The sequence below is a fragment of the Musca domestica genome, unplaced genomic scaffold (assembly GCF_030504385.1).
Source record: "Musca domestica strain aabys unplaced genomic scaffold, Musca_domestica.polishedcontigs.V.1.1 477, whole genome shotgun sequence".
In the NCBI taxonomy this organism is placed as follows: domain Eukaryota; kingdom Metazoa; phylum Arthropoda; class Insecta; order Diptera; family Muscidae; genus Musca; species Musca domestica.
This window is the reverse complement of record NW_026712339.1, coordinates 162,565-184,597: the sequence shown is the minus strand read 5'-3', so window position 1 is coordinate 184,597 and position 22,033 is coordinate 162,565.

Below are 22,033 nucleotides of genomic sequence, written 5' to 3'. Positions count from 1 at the left end.
CAACGCCCATTCGATAGTTAGTTGGCATACAATTTTTGCAAGTATTCTTGAAAAAAGAAAAATTATAAATTTGTTTTTTTTATTTTTATTTTTTTTTTGGTTTGTCTTTACTGAAATATAAATCTCGCAGATTTAATTACACTGAATACCGAGTATTTTTCGAACCACTTGTGGCTTCGCATTTAAGGGATCGAGTGCTAATGATTTCATTGCTCCCATTAAGTTGGCAACAATTACGCCTTCGCTGAAAAATGTAAAATATCATATTAAAATCAAATTGAGTGCGGGTTGTCCCTTCTGCGCCTTGGACGAACTGCGGAGGACGGAGGGTTGGTCTAATGGCTCAGCGGCACAAACACGTGGGTCTGCATAATTATGAACTCATTAAAATTTATTATTTATCCGCATTAAGTTATTCAAGACAAGGGACCAAACAAAAAAAAAAATGTCATTTCCAAGGATTCTGGGCAAACACACTTTAAATGTCTTATGATGTCTAAAATAAACCCACATGTTGCAGAGAATCTGTCGTTGTCTTTGCCACAGCCATTTCGTAGACAAACACACTTGAAAACCCGATTGGTATTCAAAGGGAAAAAAACAAAAGTAGACACCTGATTTTATGTTAGTCTTACAAATCACGCATACATGTGTGTATGTTATTAAATTAAATATTTGAAGGAAGGTATAAAATTATAATCTCTACTTATATTTTACAACATTTGTGTATTCACCAAAAAACACAAATAAAGTCAAAAAAAATTTCTCATCAAGAAACATGTCGAAATTTTTATACCCAGGGCATAAATTTAATTATTCCCTATTTAAACCAGTAAAGAATGTCTTAAAGTCGGGCGGGGCCTACATTATGATACCCTACACTACTTTGCTAATTTAGTAGAGCTCCGCATAACAATTAAAAGTTTTTATTTGAGAATTCAATCATACACGCTATGATTATTGTATATGTTCGATACTTTGGTTACGCTAAGGTATATGTTCGATACATTGTCCAACCTTCCCCAGCATTCCAATTAATCACATTAATTGGCTTTCAGTCGAGATCAATGGGGAAATCTTCTCTGCCACTCTTTTAGGAGCCACATTCGACTAGTTCGGATTGTGGGGGAGAGCTTACGCTCTCTTCCGCACTTTCTCCTACAAATCATATTCGCTCAGTTCGGATGCAGAGAGGTACTTTCCAATGCTGCGGTTGTCGTTACTGGTCACGACCTTGTTCCTCTATTGTGCTCATCTGCAACTACACTTGTTCTATTGTTCTCGTTGTGATCACACGCATAAGGTAAAGTCTCGTTTCGCTTGAAACTCACTACTTAACAAATAAACCATTGAAAATACATACACTGAACTACATAATCCTGTGTTTTTATTTTCTTTCTTTTTGGGTTTATTTTTCCGGGTATCACGCCTTTGGTATCACGCCAACAATTATAATTATAATTTAAATTTCAAAAGACTAAATATGCTGAAGCATTTGTATCTTTAAAATTCCGACTTGTATTGCCCATTTGATGCAAGATTAATTTGAAATCGGATAAAGATATACATATATGGAAGCTATATCCAAATCGAAACCGATCTCGATAAAATTTGGCAAATATATTTCTGAGCTGTATTTGATATATTACCCTGAATATCGTTGTTACGGAGTTCATATTACGGCTGTGGGTAAAAAATATAACAAATCAGATGAACAGTATATATGGGAGCTATAGCTATATCTGAACCGATTTCCAACAAATTTGACATACTGGCTTCTAGACTCAATTTGGTTATAAGTACCAAATTCCATTCCATTTGGTGCACAATTAACGGCAAATCGGACGAAGTTATATATGGGAGCTATATCCGAATCTGAACCGATCGCGATAAAATTTGGCAAAGATATTTCTGATCTGTATTTGATATATTACCCTGAATATCGTTGCTACGGAGTGCATATTACGGCTGTGGGTAAAAAATATAACAAATCGGATGAACAATATATATGGGAGCTATATCTGAACCGATCTTCACCGAATTCGGCATACTAGCTTCTAGACTGAAATCGGTCGCATATGCCAAATTCCATCCCATTTGGGCAAATATTAGACGTTTGGTGTACAATAAAAAGTAAATCGGCCGAAGTTATATCCGAAATTATATCCGAGCTATATCCGAATCTGAACCGATCTCGATAAAATTTAGCAAAAGTATTTCTGAGCTGTATTTGATATATTTCCCCAAATATTTTTGTTACAGAGTGCATATTACGTCTGCGGAGGACAAAAATAACAAATCGGATGAACAATATATATGGGAGCTATAGCTATATCTAAACCGATTTCGATCAAATTTGACGTACTTATTTTCAGGTCCAATCTGGTCGTACGTGCAAAATTCCCTACTAATTGGGCTGATATTACACGTTTGGTGCACAATAAAAGGCAAATCGGACTTAGATATATATGAGAGCTATATCTAAATTTTGATCGATTATCTCCAATTTCAATAGAGTTCGTCCTTGGGCCAAACAAATGAATTGTGCAAAATTTCATCCGAATCGGGCAATAAATACGAACTGCACTTTGTTTACAAAAATACATGGACAGAAGGACGCACGGACGGACATGTATAAATCGACTCAGAAAGTGATTCTATGCAGATCATCAAAAGGAACTATGGGTCTATCTCGTTTCATTTTGCCTGTTACAAACAAATGCACAAAGACATAATACCCTGACCACCTTGTGGTGTAGGGTATAATAATACTTATCTTATCAGGAAACAGATATAAGTACTAAAACGCGCAAAGTTGCATATTTCCGTTATCCATAGCTCTGACATAAGTACTGTATTGAAGGCTTATGTATTAAATAACTAGCAAGTGCCAGCTACTTCGTCAGCGAAAAGTCCATCTTAAAATTTAGTTTCGTTGCACGAATTTCGTGTTAAACCTTTTTATACCCTACACCACATAGTGGTAAGGGTATTATGTCTTTGTGCATTTGTTTGTAACATGGAAAAGGATGCGAGATAGACCCATAGAAACTTTTAAGGATCTTCATAGAATCATTTTCTGAGTCGATTTATGCATATCAGTCCGTTTGCCCATTCGTGCGTCCGTCTGGCCATGTACTTTTTTTTTGATCAAAATGCAGGTCACATTTATTATCCGATTGAAATGATATTTCTCAAACAATGTTCGTTTGACCCAAGGACGAACCGTATTGAAATTGTTAAGAATCGGTTAAAATTTTGATATAGCTCCCATATATATATCTTCAACCGATTTCGGGTTAATTTTGCACCAAATGGACAATATCAACTTAAATTACCTGCATTTTGGCAAATCAGACCTAAATATGTCTAGAAGCAAGTACAGACAACTTGATGAAAATCGGTTCAGATATAGATATTTCTCGCATATATATGTTTCATCCGATTTGGTGTTTAAGTCCCTCACATTCGTAATATGTACCAGAATGATATCTGGTACCAGATACCGAATACAGCCCAGAAATACCTCTGTCTAATTTTATCAAGATCGGTTCAGATTTAAATACAGCTCCTATATAGATCTTCAATCGATTTCGGGTTATTTGTGCACCAAATGGCCAATATCGTAATATGCACTCCGGAACATTGATATTTGGTACCAAATATCTTATAAAGCTCGAAAATACCTTTGACAAATTTAATCGAGATCGGCTCAGGTTTGGATATTGCTCCCATATATATCATTATTGCAATTTCAGGTTTATTTGCAAATAATGACTAAAATCAGCCTAAATGGAGTAAATTTCGGACGTACATTTCCATTTGGTAGACCTAGGATTCTCAGCTATTTTTATACCCTCCACCAAAGTATGGAGGGCATAAGTTTTGTAGTAGTGGTTTGTGATTCCGTTTGAAACACCTCGAAATATACATTTTAGACCTCACAAAGAGTATATATTCTTGATCAACATAAAATTCTATGTCGATTTAGCGATAAAATCCGTTAAAACTTTTGTTAAAATCCATTACGAACTTCAAATGCGAAATTTGAAACATTTCCGGTAAATAATGTCGCTAAAATCATCAAAATACCGAATATCGGGAGGTACCGTTATATGGGGGCTATACGAAGACGTGGACCTACATGACTCATTTTCTGTCATAGCCTGTAGTATCCATTACTAATTGCAAATACCAAATTTGGAACAATTCCGGTAAATAATGTCGCAAAAATCATTAAAATACCGCATATCGGTATGTACCGTTATATGGGGGCTATACGAAGACGTGGACCTACATGGTCCATTTTCAATACCAAAAGTCCTGAAGACCTAATATACATTTGAGTAAAATTGTATCAATCTACTTCAATTTGTTCGGAAGCTAGAGTGATTTCCACAGACGAACGGACATCGCTAAATCGACATAGAATTTTATGCTGATCAGGAATACATATACTTTGTGGGGTCTAAAATGTATATTTCGAGAATGACAAACTTAATATACCCTCCATACTATGGTGGATGGTATAAACATTACTTATGTGGGCGGTTTGACTATGAACACAGATCTTTGATAAAATGTTTTGCTCACAACTTTTTTTTTCGGAATTCCACTAAGTGTGATTAAGCCTTCTCAATTATATCCGTTGCATCCCTCTGCTCCATACCTCTATTATCAATATTTACAATGTAATTATTAGTACTATATTAAACATTTATTTATTAATTAATAAAAAAAATAATAGTTATCGATTTACCATTTTCCAATTAATTTTAAAGGAAAACATATTACAAATGCTTTAAAAATTAAATTTTGATATTAAATGTACAAAATAATCTCTATACATAAGAAACACCTTTTGTGCGTTTATGAAAAACGCCCTTCTACATTAATTTCCGCCATTTGGTGTTGTTGTCGCTGTCGCTGTTGTTGTGTCCATTAATTTCCGCTGTTTCGACATTACAATGTTACAATGCAACCAAACAACAGTTGTGGCGACAATTATATTAGCCGTCGAAACACAGCACAACACAGCACCCGCACCAACACCCTCCGCGACACTTCGTGACAGTTATGTTCAGACCACGTCCTGAAACGGAATTGGCCACACACATACACAGCATTCCGCATGGCATAACATTTCATTTACTAGCAAAACCGAAATTTTCTCGTATTCGAAATTTACATAATTCTCTATATCGAGTGTGTGTGTGTGTGTGTGTGTTTGTTTCAAGCGTGGCGTTTTGTGACATACCGGACTGGCATTGCGGTAATAAATGATGGATTAGCTTAGCTTAGGAAAATTATGCAGACCGTTACAGGCATTGAATCAACAGATGATAATTATTGTCATTCGTTTTGTTGTGAAAATGTAATGTTTGGTGAGGAGCCGAGGGGAGGATGGAGAGCGGAGGTTGGGTAAATTAGATCGTTTAATTAATGAATTGGGCGAATTTCAGGGGGAGACTTTAAATTTGCGTTACCTAATTTTGGTATTGTTAATGGAATTAGATTATAAACCAAAAATGGAATAAATATATGTTTAAATAATTACACTATGCTACACAAAAAATAATTACAGGAAAAATCAAGCAGATTATGAAAGTAGAGGTAAAAATAGAAGACACATGTATCGGCGTTTTCAATGTTGACAAGGCAAAGTAACCTTAATAAAAAGAAGACAATTTTCCCCCTCTTCCACATTTTTTACTCCCTCAGCCATATGGCTACAGAGGGTATTTATCATTTAATACGCCAAAATGTGCCTCATCGAAATAACGGTTTTAGACCCTAGGTCACTTTTCACAAAATAGGTTTCAGAACATTTAGAGTAAATCTGATAATGTCCGTCCGTTTGTCTGGCTGGCTGGTGTGCACAATAACTCTGAAAGGGAGTATCCGATTTAGTCCAAACTTGGTACATCGTAATATTATTATCACACTTAGATCCAGTTCGGAATGGGTACTCCTCCACTCCTTCCTGTACGTTCCCCACAAAAATTCGAAATTTAAAAAATAATATTTTACTGCACAGAAAGGGTAAGGATAATCCGATTTTGCTCCAAATTGCAAATCCTAATATTTGCTTTACTGCTAAGTCAGGTGCGAAATATCGATCCACTCAATCAAGTACCTCCCCCACAAAGGGTCAACATTTAGAATAATTATGACGCTTATAAAATAAGACAAAAGACTTCGATTGTCACACATCAAAATATTTTTTAATATCTCAAAATCTGGTGTGAACATGGAGATAAAAAAATGCAACCAACTTCAGACTGCTGACATTTCTAAGCCACTCACCCACAGCTGTTAAAATTATTCCAGTGACAGCTCATTATATTGTTTACAAGCGCACAAAAGCATTTCGGTGAGAATTTCCCAGAAAAAAAGTAATTCGTGATGGAATTCAAGCGTGATAGTGTGATTTCTTTATATTTGGCTGGAAAACCACAAGTGGTTATCGTTAGAGCACTACAGCATTTAAATGTGAATACATCTTTTGTGTCTCGTAACATCGCTCGTTACCGTGATACTGGTAGCGTAGTTCGACGTCAAGGAAGTGAACGAAAAAAAAAACAGCAACATCAGCAGAAATGGTTCGAAAAGTAAAGAAGCGACTTGAACGAAACCCGCGTCGCAGTGGCCGTAAACTGCCTCGGGAGCTGAACATATTGCAATATTCCATTCGGCAAACATTAAAAAATGAGCTCGGGGTGAAGCCATTGAAATTCCAAGAAGTGCAAGAATTTACACCGCATCAGAAAGAAAATAGACTCAAAAGAGCTAAGGAGTTGCTTCGCTTGGCCGAAAGTGGTGAACTGCCGGATTTGATTTTCTCCGTTTCCGATGAGAAAACACTCGTTGTCCAGCAGTTTGTAAACAAACAAAATGATCGTGTTTGCTTGCCAAAGAGATCAGCTGAAAAGCGCCGGCCATGGTGATGGTGTGGGCCGCCATAACATAATCGACCATGGCATCAGAATAAATACCGAATATTTTCGCGAAATTATACTGGAGGGTGTATTAAAGCCTTGGGCACGCAAACATTTTGGCCGCAGACCTTGCCGCATCGCACTCAGCACGCGCCACCCAAGAATGGTTAAAAAATGAGGTTCCTCGCTTTATTTCCAACGCACAATGGCCACAAAAATCTCCGGATACCAATCCGTTGGAGTATTGTGTCTGGAGCACTTTTGGAAAGCAAGGTTGGCACTAAAAAATACCAAAGTGTCGATCACCTCAAGCAAGTGCTCCGCCGAGAATGGGCCAACATACCGCAGAGCAACATTTGGACAGTGTGTGACGGTTTCATTGGCCGTTGGAAGGCCATAATACGTGCCAAAGGTGACCAATTCGAACAAATCTAAACTTATTCTAAAATTTGCGGATATTTCCGACATTTTTTGCTTTCATTCAATAAAATTAAAAAAAAATCTAAAAATTATGGTGCTAGACTTCGCAAAATTTATATCTTATTCATTAATTTCCGATACGAAATTAGCACTATTTGCCCATTCCTTCGGATCCTACTCCATAGAGGGTCAAATATTTCAATAATCATAACAGGAGTCAAAGCATATACAAATAAAAGAACACTGGATGAAGCTGTACATCTGTCATCAAAACCGACTGATACTTTTTAACTTTTTGCCCATATTTTCATAATCTGCCGAATTTTCCCCCGTAATTACTTTTCTGTGTTGTTCAGTGCAATTATTGCATAATTGGCACTAGATTTTAATACTACTATGGCCGTTTTTAAGCCTTGGTTGTGAATATAAAATTTAAATAACAAGTAAAAAAGCTGTAAATTCTGCCGGGCCGAACTTTGAAAACACCCCACAATTTGGAACGAATTTTCAAAAAAAAAAAAAAAAAATCATTTAAAAATTTTTTTTAAAATTTTTAAACTGCCGACTGTTGTCGTTATATTAGGGTCAATATGACGATGTGGACCTACATAGGCAACTTTAGTCATAAGCCACTACAATATTCAAATGCGAAACTTGAAAAAAATCGGTGAACAATGTAGCTAAAATCATCAAAATACCGAATGTCGGTAGGTATCATTATATGCAGGTTATACCTAAACGTGGACATGCACAGACAATTTTCTGTCATAGGCAGTAGTATTTATTACGAACTTCAAGTACCAAGTTTGAAATATTGCCGTTGAATAATGTCGCTTAAATAACCAAAATACCGAAAATGGAGAGGTACCATTATATGGGGGCTATACCAAAACGTGGACCTACATGGCCTATTTTCAATACCAATATTCCTGCAGACATAATATACATTTGAGTAAAATATTACGAACCTACTTCATTTCGTTCGGAAGCTAGAGTGATTTTCATAGACGGACAGACGGACGGACGGGGTCTAAATGTATATATCGAGGTGTTAAAAACGGAATGACAAACTCAATATACCCTCCATACTATAGTGGAGGGTATAACAAATTATTGTATACCTCAGCACTTTGGCTGCACTGATATTTGAGAGAATGTAACAATTTCAAATTTGAATCCAAATAAAAATATATTTTCAAGAGCACTAACGAAGTTGTGGCAGTTTTAAGTTCCTTCCCTGCCTACCCTTGAATTTATTTCCCTCCAATGCCAATAGGACTCTGGCTACACACTCCATCTTAACTTGTTTTGACAATTATTATGCATTTTTCATTTTTAGTTCTTAATAGAAACGACAATCTTGAAAATAGTTTTGACACTTTCAAATTCCAATTTGTTTGAGGGCTGTACAAAAGTGGCGACAAGTTTTTATTTCTTTCCATTAAAAGGTCATAAATGTTTTTGCACATACACATACACAGACACACCCATTATTATTATTATGACTTCAAGCAACTGTTAAAACTAACTTCCTTGACATAATAGTCCTTGAGAGTTCTTTTCTTTTGTACCATATAACTCTTTGCTCATAACACAATGCAACCTCGACATGGACATGGTCTCTGGACAATACAATATGGTCCGAGAGAAATGATGCTCTGCTATTAATGTAAAGCCACCCCCACAAAGAATGAAAATGTTTTGTTTTTTGTTCCTATTTTTTTAGTTTTTTTTTTTTTTTTGTTAATTTTTGGTCGGTTTTCCTCTGCTTTGGTTATAAAAGAGTCGGAAATAACTATTTTGTGCAAATTTAACCAGCACTTGTTTGTATGGGTATATTTGTGTGTTTTTCTTTCTTTTGGTATGAAATGCCCGGTGGTGTTTTGTTAGTTATGGCCTTATAACACATATGTAGCATTGTGTATTGTTAGTTTTTTGTTTTCCAAAAAACATATAAACATATATTTGTATATTAAAACAATATAATAATTTGCAGGGCTGTAATTAACGAAATAAATGAAATAATGAAAAATAACAAGTAAAAAAGCTGTAAACTCAGCCGGGCCGAACTTTGAATACCCTCCACCATTTGGAACGAATTTGACACAAACAATAAAATCCATTAAAAATTCTGTTAAAATATTAAAAAAAAAACCCAATGTAACTGTTACATTAGTGTCTATACGACGACATGGACCTGCATAGGTAACTTTTGTCATAAGCCATTACAATATTAAAATGCGAAACTTAAAACCAGAAGAGAAAGTCTTAAAGTCGGGTGGGGCTGACTTTATGATACCCTACACCACTTTGCTAATTTAGTAGAGCTCCGCATAACAATTAAACGTTTTTATGGGAGAATTCAATCGTACACGCTATGAATATAATTATAATTTAAAGTTCAAACGACTAAATATGCCGAAGCATTTGTATCTTTTAAATTCGGACTTGTATTGCCCATTTGGTGCACAATTAATTTGAAATCGGATAAAGATATATATGGTAGCTATATCCAAATTGGAACCGATTTCCATAAAATTTGGCAAAGATTTTTCTGAGCTGTATTTGATATATTTCCCTGAATATCGTTGTTATGGAGTGCATATTACGGCTGTGGGTAATAAATATAAGAAATCGGATGAACAATATATATGGGAGCTATAGCTATACCTGAACCGATCTTCACCAAATTTGACATACCAGCTTCTAGGCTCAATTCGGTCGTATGTGCCAAATTCCATTCCATTTGTGCAAATATTAGACGTTTGGTGCACAATAAAAGTAAATCGGACGAAGTTATATACGGGAGCTATATCCAAATCTGAATCGATGTCGATAAAATTTAGCAAAGGTATTTCTGAGCTGCATTTGATATATTTCCCCAAATATTGTGGTTACAGAATGCATATTACGTCTGCGGAGGACAAAAATAACAAATCGGATGAACAATATATATGGGAGCTATAGCTATATCTAAACCGATTTGGATCAAATTTGGCATATTTATTTTCAGGCCTAATTTGGTTGTATGTGCAAAATTTTATACTATTCGGGCTGAAATTACAAATTTAGTGTACAATAAAAAACAAATTGGACGAAGATATATATGGGAGCTATATCTAAATTTTTACCGATTATCTCCAATTTTAATAGGGTTCGTCCTTGGGCCAAACAAATGATTTGTGCAAAATTTCATCTGGATAGGGCAATAAATGCGAACTGCACTTTGTTTACAAAAATACATGGACAGACCCGAATATCGGGGATACTATTATATGGGGGCTATACGAAGACGTAAACCTGCACAGACAATTTTCTGTTCTAGGCTGTAGCATCCATTACGAACTTCAAATACCAAATTTGAAAGAATTCTGATGAATATTGTCGCAAAATTAATCAAAATACCGAATATCGGGACGTACTCTTATATGGGGGCTATACCAAAAGGTGGGCCTACAAGGCCCATTTTCAATACCATCAAGTCCCGCAGACATAATATACATTTGAGTAAAATTTTATCAATCTACTTCAATTCGTTCGGAAGCTAGAGTGATTTCCACAGACGGACGGACAGACAGACATCGCTAAATCGACATAGAATTTTATGCTGATCGAGAATATATATACTTTGTGGGGTCTTAAATGTATATTTCGAGGTGTTAAAAACGGAATGACAAACTTAATATACTCTCCATACTATGGTGGAGGGTATAAAAAAATACTTGCTACATATCGGCGGGTTTTATCGCCGTCTACATAACGAATATGGGATTTCAGAATATATCTTTAGTTTAGTGTAGGATTCATATGATATAACTATGTCTCATGAGATAACAAGAAGTATTGTATTCCGTCTATATGCAATGGATCGGATGGAGTAAACCAATGCAAAAATAATCATAATTTAAAAAGAAGACCCATTAGAGGTTTTCTAACGTGGCTTTGAAGCCTGCACATTTTCATTTGAGTGAAATTGGAAAAATAGATATATTTTTTACTTGCAGGAGTGCTCCCATTTGATGATTTGCTAGTACTACTGTCGAACTTGGATAATTTCTGGTGTTAAATTCGGATATAAAATAAATTCTACATAGTATGTCAGATAAGCCACTTAGCCGGTTTGTGTATGTCCACCTCCACCATACAGGCTGAGATAAAAAAATGCAACAAAGTCAATCACCATAATTTTTAAATTTTTTTTTTTAATTTTATTCAATGAAAGAAAAAAATATTGGAAATAGCATCAAATTTTAGAATGAGTTTAGATTTGTTCGAATTGGTCACCTTTGGCACGAATTATGGCCTTCAAACGGCCAACGAAACCGTCACACGCTGCCCGAATGTTGCTCTGTGGTATTTTGGCCCATTCAGGGCGAAGCGCTTGCTTGAGGTAATCGACACTTCGGTATTTTTAAGTCTCAACCTTGCTTTTCAAAATACTCCCGACACAATAGTCCAACCGATTGGTGTCCGGAGATTCTGGTGGTCATTGGGCGCTAGAAATGAAGCAGGAAACCTCATTTTGTAACCATTCTTGGGTGGCGCCTGCTGAGTGTGATGATGCAGGAATGTCCAAGATATTCGGCCAAAATGTTTGCATGCCCAAGGCTTTAATACACCATCCAAAATATTTTCGGAATAATATTCATTTATTTATTCTGATGCCATGGTCGATTAATATGAGCGGAGAGCGATCATCGGCTGCTATGGGGCGGCCCACACCATGTCTTGCGCCATGGCCCGCGCTTGAGTTCTGGTGGCTAACCGAAGGTGCACATTTTTAGCTGACCTCTTTGGAAAGTAAACAAGATCATTTTGTTTGTTTACAAAATGCTGGGTAACGAATGTTTTCTTATCGGAGACGGAGAAAACCTAATTAGGCAGTTCACCACTTTCGGCCAAGCGAAGCAACTCTTTAGCTCTTTTGAGTCTATTTTATTTTTTTTTGCAGTTTAAGTTCTTGCACTTTTTGGAATTTCAATGGCTTTATCCCGAGCTCATTTTTCATTTTTCAATGGCAGGTCAAGTTCGAAAATGGGCTATATCATTCCACGATATCGAATGGTATTCCGATGTTCTGCATTTTAATGATGTTAGTCAGATTTTTCAATGCCGTTAAATTCATTCAGTCTTAATTTCAACAAAGATGTTCTCTGCGAATACTTTACCCCTGAAATGGAATTTTCTGTATAGGTCCACGATATCGTACAGCCCCCATGCAATGGTACCCCCCGATATTCGGTATTTCGATGACTTTAGCCACATTTTTTCAATGGAATAGTCTGAAAATCTACACAAGGAGTTCTCTCTGAGTATTTTTACCCTAGAAGAGAGTTGCCTGTATAGGTCTGGTTTTAGTATGGCACCCATTCACTTGAATTGCGTCAAATTTCTTATTTTAAGTTCGTAATGGGTACTTCAACCTATGCCGGAAAATTGTCTATGCAGGTCCACGTCTTAGTATAGCCCCTATACAACGGTACCTCCCTTTATTCGGTATTTTGATGATATTGGTGACTTTATTCACCAGAATTGTTTCGAATTTTGTATTTGAAGTTCGGAATTGGTCCACAGCCTGTAACAGAAAATTACTCACCCAGCACCAGGTCTTCGTATAGCCCACATATAAATTTTTTTATCTGAACGGTGTTTTAAAGAGAATTTTTTTTTTAAATTTTTTAAATTCCTTCCGAATGGTGGAGGGTATACAAAGTTCGGCCGGCCGAACTTAGCTTCTTTTTACTTTTTACTGCTGATTTCAGATCATTAGGCTCATCTTAAATGAGAAATAAACAAATGAGTACTCTAATTGTTGGCACATCGTTATTTTAGACAAAAGACGTTGAAGAGCATCGTCGCCACTCAGTACCAACAAAGCATATGATAATATTGTTGTTTTTGTACTGCTAGTTTTTATACCCGCCACCATACTATGGAGGGTATATAAACTTTGTCATTCCTCGAAATACTCATTTTAGATCCTACAATCTGCATAAAGTTCTAAGTCTATAAGTTTTCTTTCACGCGTAATGAGAATTTTGAAATTTTTAACAAAATTGCTTCAAACTCGGTACTTTAAAGCTTGTAAACGGGTTCTACCTCCTGTGACAGATCATTGTCTATATGGGTCCACATTTTCTCAGGCACATGGCTAGAGAGGGTATATATCATTTGATACGGCCAAAACGAGACTCATCGCAATAACAGTTTTGGACCCTAGGTCTCTTTGACCAAATCCGTTTCAGGTCGACCTAGCGATGTCCGTCAATCCCTCCGTCTGTCTGGCTGGTGCGCACGATAACTCTCGAAGGGAGTATGCGATTTGGTCCAAACTTGGTACATCGTAATATTATTGTCAAATTTAGATCGAGTTCGGAGATGTGCAATATCGGTCCATTCCTTTTGGTATCTCTATTTATAAATTCGGAACCTTTATATATCCACAACATATTTAGACAAGATTCTTTAAATAAAGAGGTCTCCTTCAAATGATTTTCTAATTAAAAACTTAAAAATGTCTGTTATTTTTGTGTTTAAACTTTTTATCCAAATGCAATTATGATTCAACAATTTTGCTCTTATACACATCTGCTCCCAGTCACTTTTATCTCATCTGCAACTAAAAAAGTGTAATAAGAAAATGCTTTATAGTTTTCTTTTTTGTAAGTACTAATTTTATGTGTCGTATGATTCGGACTGTTGCTTTTGAAGCGCAGAACCAAACTTTTTTATATCTTTTTCATGTGATTTTTTCTCTTGGGGGGAATTGTAATGATTCTCCTTTATCTACTTCTCAGTTCACTTGTCTCCCTTCACTCGGTGTGATGATAGATTTGTTGTGCGCTGTTTGATACAGTTCAGTTAATAATGAAATACGAGTAGAGATTGTTGGAAGCAACATGTTGTTGGTTGGCAGTTATCCAAAACGTTGTGTTGTCTTGATTTTTACGAAAAATTGCAATAAAAGAAGAAAAAGTGAAAACTTTTTTTATCGGTATATATTAGATGTAAATTTGTGGGGAGAAAGTTGTGCTGCGGAGAGAATGTTGAAAGAAAGGGTTAAGAAAAGGTAAGTTTCCTATTTTTGCTATAAATCTCATAAAAAGGTTGCGGAGCATTGGATTTGGTTCAAACCTCATACATCGTTATAATTATATGAGATTTAGGTAAGATGCGAAATTTATCAACATTGGCTCGCGACCTTGTTATCCTGCACACAGGTTCAGAAATTAATGATAATTACTATCCCTCTTATCCTCTGGTACTTTGTAAATTACAATATTTCTGTCAATTTTTTTAGAAAATCTAAAATATCTCATAAATTATGGAAGTTGTATCAGATTCGATTGCAATTTCGCACATCAAAATCAAAAGAGGCCACTTGCAAAATTCGACAATATTGGCACCTTACCTTCTATTAAAACTGACGATGGGACACATTGGTCCAATCCTTCTAGTATTTTCCCAACAAAAGATCAAGATTTTGAAAAATCACAAGTTATATATAACCATACAGAAGTCCAGAATAGCAATACGATCAAAAATAGCCAAAACATATCCATGGTTCATTTATAAATATACCTATACCAGAAAGTTCACACTACTTCGTCAGCTAACAGTCCACCATAAAATCTAAGACTCTTTCCACCAGACCATTTTTGCCCTCAAAATGCACAATTTGTTCCCTACTCCTTGGAAACATTTTCAAAACAAAACTTCACACATCGTATTTACGTTTCAACTGAACCAATTCGATAACACTTCAATCTTTTTTAAATTTTATCCTTAATCCAAGAGTGCGATTTGTATTTTTCGTAGGTTCATCGTACGTATTTCCAAAATCACCACCTTCTCTCAACTAGAGACACCAACACTGACATCCATATCAAATTCAACGATTTCAGCTCTATTCGCTCACTCAATACCAAATTTAGTACATTTTGTACACATTTCCAATCCCTCCTCCATATTTCAATTCTAGATACTAAAATGACCTTAATATCAATCCAGACCTACTCCTTCACCTAATACCAAATTTAGTACCATTTCGTACTTTTCAAACAATAATAGTACACATTTCAAAAACCACCTCCTTCTCTCAATTACAGACACCAACAGTGACATCTATAGAAAATTTCGAAATTTCCGCTCTATTCCTTTACCCAATACCAAATGTAGTACTATTTATTTTTTTTCGTACAGTTAAAGAATTGCCAAATTTAGTGTTTTTTAGTACAATTATGGTACGCATATCCAAAACCATATGCTTCTCCCAACCACAGGCACCAGTAGTGACATCCAAATATAAATTTCAGGATTTTAACACAATACCCTCATTCAATACCAAATCTAATACCATTTAGTACCTTTTCGTACATTCGTAGTACGAATTTCCGAAACCACCTCCTTATCTCAATTCCAGACAGAGACTTCAATATCAAATATGAAGATTTCAGCCCTACCCCTTAAGACAATACCAAATTTAGTACCATTTAGTACTTTTCGTACAAATGCCAGACACATTTTTAAACCACAGCCAAATATTTGGCTGGAAGACCACAAGTGGCTATTGTTAGAGCACTCCAGCATTTAAATGTGAATACATCTTTTGTCTCGTATCATCGCTCGTGGCTCATGAGTTGAACATATCGCAATATTTCATTCGGAAAACATTGAAACATGAGCTCGTGGTAAAGCCATCGAAATTCCAAAAGTGCACCGCAACAGTATTTTGGAAAGCAAGGTTGGCACTAAATCATACCAACGTGTCGATCACCTCAAGCAAGCGTTTCGCCGGGAATGGGCCAAAATACCGCAGAGCAAACAGCGTGTGACGGTTTCATTGGTCGTTTGAAGGCCATAATTCGTGCCAAAGATGACAAATTCGAACAAATCTAAACTTATTCTAAAATTTTATGCAATTTCCGAATTTTTTGGGTTTCATTCAATAAAATTAAAAAAAAAAAGTAAAAATTATAGCATTTGACTTTGTTGCAGTTGTTTTTATCTCAACCTGTATTTCTAAAACCATCCTCATATATCCAAATTTATCCCCAACCTTGATTCTCGTATGAAATTGTATGTTTCTAACGTTATCCCTTTACATAATACCAAATGGTACCAGTTTAGAAATTTTAGTGCCACTTTAGAACTATTCGTAACCCTAGAGTTTATATTTCCAAAAACACTTTGGTACAACTATTCTGCATTTCATCAGTTCAGAATTCCAGCTCATTATGTGTGGTCAAGTATTTTTCGTAAATTGTAGTACTTTTCGTACCCGTTTAGTGCGAATTTCCAAAAACCCAGACAAATTTCTAGATTCCAACTTCAGCCGTTTCTTCTGGACATTGATTCTAGGTCAGTCAGTCAGTCAGTTTTTTCACAACTCTTTTATGTGTAGGTAAATGATAATATGCTGAGGGTATATATACCTCTCTGCAAACCTACTGATACTTTCTAACGTGTATATATAGAGGATTGACCACTCCATCTCTGGTCATCTTAATTCGTTTTATACAAATTGCTATTTTTCACCTGGTCATGTTTTTCATCTCCGAATTGCTAAAGAAAATTTCGCTCTTTTTGTTAACGATATGATTAGATATGTTTACCCTTACGTAGCAAAAAAAAGCATCAGTTAATAATAAAACTGATTTGTAATGTCCCCGATGGACTGGACATTATCGTGGGTATACAAATATCAATTTTAATCCCATTTAAGCTCCCACTTTTTAAATATTAATGTGAAATACATATTAGAGAGAGAGAGAGAGAGAGAGAGGGTACCCACTCACACTCACGCTATTCGACCACAATGAACACAACGACAAGCTCTCAATGGTAACATGAGTATGCGAATATCCCTTGGCGCTATTCTCATTCACATTATGTGCAAAAGTGGGTGTGTGTGTGAAATGTGTGCTTGTGCATATGCCATTGTTCATATTTCCATGAACGGCCATATGTTCGGGGGATATGTATTTCATTTTAATTTGACAGCACAAAAGATGACATTTCCTTTTCATTGTGAGAGAGAGAGTAATATGAGGCAGGACCATATAATAACTTATGTACATTTTGTACGAAAAATTTTTAATATCAATTTGATTGTTGTGTACTCGGAGCAGTACTGTGGTCTGAAATGAAAACTAATAATGAAAATGGCATAGTTATGGCATGTAGGGGAGCGATGTTTACATATTCTCCAGCTTTTTCAAATGTTTCTTTATTGTTCTGTCTTCCATTTTATACTGAATTTGAATTAATGATGGATTTTCTTTTCTATTTGCAGGTAAATTAAAATTATTTAATTCTGATTAATTGTAAGTATATTAAAAAAATTAAAGTACTTTTAAAAACCTCCACCATTTGGAACGTATAAATAAATAAATAAAATCCGTTGAAAATTCTGTTAAAAACTTAAAAATGATGAATGTAGCCGTTTTATTAGAGCCTATACGACGACGTGGACCTTTAAAGGCAACTTTTGTCATTAGAATATTCAAATGCGAAACTTGAAAAAAAAATCGGTGATTGTCGAAAAATCATCAAAGTACCGAACATCAGGAGGTACCGTTATATTGGGGCTATACGTAGACGTGGACCTACACAGACAATTTTCCGTCTTAGGCTGTAGTATCCATTATGAATTTCAAATAATAAATTTGAAGCAATTCCGGCAAATAATGTCGCTAAAATAATCAAAATACCGAATATGGGGAGGTACCGTTATATTGGGGCTATACGAAGTCGCGGACCTGCAGAGACAATTTTCTATTATAGACTGTAGTATCAATTACGAACATCAAATACCAAATTTGAAACAATTCCGGCTAACAATGTTGCTAAATTCATCAAAGCACGGAATATCGGGAGGTACCGTTATATGGGGGCTTTACTGTCTGTCTGAGGCTGTAGTATCTATTATAAATTCAAATACCAAATTTATAACAATTTCGGTGAATAATGTCGCTAAAATCATCAAAATACCCAATATGGGGAGCTTCCGATATATGGGGACTATACGAAGAGGTGGACCTGCATAGACAATTTTCTGTCTTAGGCTGTAGTATCCATTACGAACTTCAAATACCAAATTTATAACAATTCCGGTGAATAATGTCGCTAAAATCATCAAAATGCCGAACATGGGAAGGTACAGTTATATGGGGCTATACGAAGACGTGGACCTTCATGGCCCATTTTCAATACCAAAAGTCCCGCAGACATAACACATTTGAGTAAATTTTTATCAACTTACTTCATTTCGTTCGGAAGCTAAAGTGATTTCCACAGACTGACAAATGGATAGACGGACGTACATTGCTAAGGCGACATAGAATTTTATGCTGATGAAGAATATATATACTTTGTGGGGTCTAAAATGTATACTTCGAGGTGTTACAAACGGAATGACAAACTTAATATTCCCTCCATACTATTGTGGAGGGTATAAAAAGGATGGATTTTTGGCGCATAACATTTGGTCAAAATCGGTTCAGATATTGTATTGATTCCATCTGCTCCTCCATAGTAGTAATATGCAGATATTACTACCTACTATCAAAATAATTCAGAAATACCTCGTCCAAATTAAAAAAAAAACCGATTGGTTCAGATTTCGATATAGCCCTCTTTCAGGTTCATTGTCTTATCAAATGCATAATATTAGCCCACATAGGATGGATTTTTAAGAATAATTCCGATTTTAATGTGTATGCAAATAGGTCGATTTTCGTGAAAATCATTTCAAATAGGCCTACAATTTCGATTAATCTGTATCATCCGTTTCAGTGTAAATGACCATAGCATAAATTACTTTAATTCAGTTAGTATGTGGTCGATAAAATTTCGATAAATTCTATCAACTTTGTCACTGCATTAGTAGCAGTCATCGCGATATTTTCATCTTTATTTCTACTGCAACCAAATAGCCTGATATTTCCATTTTTTAAGGTTTCAGACAAAATTTCCAAACTTATTGGCTGCAACAAATTTTTGTGGGCCTTCGTTGAATGCCAAATGAAACATTGGCAACATCGGTCTCTCTTTCGATATAATCCCAAAATCCGTCCTATTCTAAATGTTATGATGGTCCTTGTCACATTTCCCAGCAAAAGTTGATTCGGTATGGTAATAGGTGAAAACATTCCTGACAAAAAATTCCCTATTTAAATCTAGTATTAATAGATCCCATATGACATTGGACATTGAAAATAGTAAAATTTTTTATACCCTCCACCATACATAGTATGGAGGGTATATTAAATTCGTCATTCCGTTTGTAACTCATCGAAATAATCATTTTAGACCCAACAAAGTATATATATTCTTGATTAGCGTAAAATTCTAAGACAATTTAGCCCTGTCCGTCTGACAGTCTGTCCGTCTGTTGATAGGAAGATAGGAAGCTAAAATTTTGCACTGAAGAAGCTAAGATAGGAAGCTAAAATTTTTTCTGAAAATTCACACAAGGAGTTCCTTGTTTGTACTTTATATCTCGGAAGAGAATAGGTCGACGATATCGTATATCCCCCATACAACGGTACCCCCGATATGCGGTATTTTGATGATTTAAGCCACATTTTTCAATGGAATTGTCTGAAATTCCACACAAGGGGTTCTTTGTGAGTACTTTACCCCCTGGCATAAGTTCTCTATATAGGTTAACTATATCGTATAGCCCCCATATAACGGTTCCCCCCGATATTCGGTATTTTGATGATTTTAGCCACATTTTTCAACGGAATTGTCTGATAATTCACACAAGGAATTCTTTGTGAGCACTTTAACCCCTGAATGGTATTTGTCTATATAGGCCCACAATATCGTATATCCCCCATATAACGGTATCCCCGATATTCGGGATTTTGATGATTTTAGCTACATTTCCCAATGGAATTATCTGAAAATGCACAGAAGGAGTTCCTTGTGAGTACTTTACCTCAGACATAGATTTGTCTATATAGGTCCACAATATCGTATATCCCTCCATATATCGGCACCTTCTGATATTAGGTATTTTAAAGATTTTAACAGAATTTTCAATGGATTTTAATTTTTTTTTTTTAAATTTTCTAATTCGTCCCAAATGGTGGAGGATATTCAAAAGTTCGGCCCGGCCGAACTTACTGCTTTTTTACTTGTTTCGAACTGGAGTTGTGTCGCTCTAGTTCATAGTTCAGTATACCAGTTCCCGAACGTATGAGTGATTTCATAAATGTCATATCACTCATACGCAGTGCTATCATGCAATGGAAACGAATAGAGTCAACAGGACTAGATAAGCAATAAGATCATTCGATCGAACTCTAGTCTTAAATTTGGCATTCTAGTATCCTTATATGTAGGAAATTATATCGGATTGGTATTCAGTATCTTAACAATTTAACTACATAATAATACCTACTAATTTTCAGAATTTTGAATTTTTCTAATAAAAGAGTATCTATGTTGATATTTTGAAATATTAATGAATAAATTATGTCCTCCCAAAAATTGTACAATGTAGACGACATATAACAATAACCCTTCCAACTATGGACATTTTTAAATTTTAGGGACCCTAAAGCAAACAATTTACGATATGGTGTGGGGCATAAAAAGTTCATCCCCTTGACGCATTTTCTACATGTTTTGTGACATTTTGTAAATTATTAACATTTTATACCATTTAATAAAAAATCTCAAATTTTTCCAATAAAATTCTTGCAAATACTCTAAAAAGTTCAATTTTTTTATTTTTGACATTAATACCGCAAAACCATCGCATTCCGTATTTGCTTCCACAACATTAAACTTATTAAAATCAAATTAACTCAATTACCTTCAAAGAGAGCTCAACCAACCGCACGATATTTAGTTGCAATATATGAGGTCTATAAAACTAAACGACGAGCGACAGATGAGAGCATTGCAGAAAGCCAAATAACACACACACACACACATTTCATTTATGACTATTAAAACTAGTTATAACTATTAAAACTTTTCCATTAGAAGAAAGAAAAAATAATAAAATCATTTTTTGATACACGGAATTTTTTAAAGGAAAAAAAAAACATGTTGCTAAAAATTTTAGAGAACAGAACTAAATATTAAAATGTTGAAATGTTATATTTCACTACACGTCATTGAGTAAAATTATTGATGGAGTTTGAATCTGAATATAAATTTTAGGCTTGTAATATTTCATTTTTAGATTCTATGAACGTATACTATTTATTTGATATATCCGTGAAAAGAATACATGCTAGCCTATGTATGCAGGGTTATATATTTGTCTGAAGAAATATCTCGAAATATTTCCCAATCTAATTTTTCACTTACCACATACAGGGCAAAATGAAAAAACTGCAACCAAATTCAGACTGCTGTCATTTCTAAGCCACTCGTCTGACAGCTGTTAAAATTATTCCAGTGACAGCTCCTTATATTGCTTACAAGCGTACAAAGGCATTTTGGTGAGAATTTTCCAGAAAAAAAGTTATTCGTGATGGAATTCAAGTGTGATAGTGTGATTTCTTTATATTTGGCTGGAAACCCACAGGTGGGTATCGTTAGAGCACTCCAGCATTTAAATGTGAATAAATCTTGTGTGTCTCGTACCATCGCTCGACGTCAAGGAAGTGGAAGGAAGAAAATAGCAACATTAACAGAAATTGTTCGAAAAG